This window comes from Bison bison, unplaced genomic scaffold, assembly GCF_000754665.1.
Source record: "Bison bison bison isolate TAMUID 2011002044 unplaced genomic scaffold, Bison_UMD1.0 scf7180017864525, whole genome shotgun sequence".
Classification (NCBI taxonomy): domain Eukaryota; kingdom Metazoa; phylum Chordata; class Mammalia; order Artiodactyla; family Bovidae; genus Bison; species Bison bison.
Genome location: NW_011495076.1, coordinates 9,065,415 through 9,067,503, shown reverse-complemented (window position 1 = coordinate 9,067,503; position 2,089 = coordinate 9,065,415).

The following is a 2,089-nucleotide window of genomic DNA, read 5'->3' as shown; positions in this document are numbered from 1 at the left end:
CTCATGCGAAGAGTTGACTCATTGGAAAAGACTCTGATGCTGGGAGGGATTGTGGGCAGGAGGAGAAGGGGCAGACAGAGGATGAGATGGCTGGATGGCATCACTGACCTGATGGACGTGAGTCTGAGTGAACTCCAGGAGTTGGTGATGGACAGGGAGGCCTGGCGTGCTGTGATTCATAGCGTTGCAAAGAGTTGGACACGACTGAGCGACTGATCTGACTGACTGTCATAGAACGTGGTTGACAGCCATTGTTTGAAGTGATATTTCCTTTGTGATCTACTGCATTGTCAGTGTAATTAGTCTATGTACACATTATTTTTTGGGTAGAGTTCTCTATGTATTTATTAGGTCATGTTTCATAAATTTGTTGTTCAAAATACATTCAAAGTCCAGAAAATATCTCATGCACCTATGGTCAACTAATTTATGACAGAGGAGGCAAGAATATACAATAGAGAAAAGACGGTTTCTTCAATAAGTGGTGCTAGGTAAATTGGACAGCTACCTGCAAAAGAATGAAATCAGAACATTCTCTGACACTATACAGAAAAATAAACTCAAAATGGATTAAAGACCTAAATGCAAGATGGGACACTTTAAAACTCTTACAGGAAAACAGAACACTATGACATACATTGCAGAAAGGCCTTTTTTGACCCATCTCCTAGAGTAATGAAAATAAAAACAAAAATAAACAAATAGGATTTAATTAAAATTAAAAGCTTTTGCACAGCAAAGAAAGCCATAAACAAAATGAAAAGACAACCCACAGAGAGAGAAAATATTTGCAAAGAAAGTGACTGACAAGGGATTAATCTCCAATATATACAAACAGATCATGTGGCTCAACATCAGAAATGCAAACAACCCAATCAAAAAAAAAAAAAAAAAGGTGGAAGATCTAAATAGATATCTTACAGGTTAAAGCAAATTCAACAACAACAACAACAAAAAACCTGTGAACTTACTTTAATTTAAAACTGTATATGGTATTCTCTATTTGCTAAGAATTTGATATTTGGAAAGAAGAAAGTACAGTCAGTCCTTTGTATCTGCATATCCATGGATTCAACCGAAGGATGGAAAATAATTGAAAAAAATTCCATGAAATTCCAAAAAACAAAACTTGAATTTGCCACCCATCTTCAACTACATTATATTTGAGCTTTCCTGGTGGCTCGGACAGTAAAGAATCTGCCTGCGGTGCAGGAGGCCTGGGTTGATCCCTGGGTCAAGAAGATCCCCTGGAGAAGGAAATGGTAACTCAATCCAGTATTCTTGCCTGGAGAATTCCAGGGACAGAGGAGCCTTGCAGGCAACAGTCCATGGGGTCACAAAGAGTTGGATGTGACTAAGTGACTAACACTACAGTATGTATGTATAGACATCTTCCAAAAAAGACATAAGATGGCTGAGATCTATGAAAGATGCTCAACATCACTAATTATTAGAGAAATGCAAATCAGAAAAACAATGAGATATTACCTCATTCCAGTCAGGAAACATCATTAAAATGTCTACAAACAATAAATACTGGAGAGGGAGTGCAGAAAATGGAACCCTCCTACACTGTTGGTGGAAACATAAATCTCCGTACAGTCAGTATGGAGAACAGTATGGAGGTTCCTTAAAAAAATAAAAGCAGAGCTACCATTTGATCCAGTAATTCCACTCCTGGGCATATATCTGAAGAAAGCCATAATTGAAAAGATACATGCTCATTGCAACTCTATTTACCATAGCTAGGACATGGAAGCTATCTAAACTTCTATCAACAGAGGAATGAATGAGAAGATGTCGGGGCTTCCCTAGTGGCTCAGCAGTAAAGAATCCACCTGCCAATGCAGGAGACACAGGACTGAACCCTCTGGGAAGATCCCACGTGCTGCAGAGCAACTAAGCTCATGTGCCACATCTATTGAGCCTGTGCTCTAGAGTCCAGGAGCCACAACTTCTGAGCCCACATGCTGCAACTACTGAAGCCCACGTGCCCTAGAGCTCATGTTCTGCAACAAGAGAAGCCAGCACAATGAGAAGCCCAAGCACCACAAGTAGAGAGTAGCCCCTGCTTGCTGCAACTAGAGAA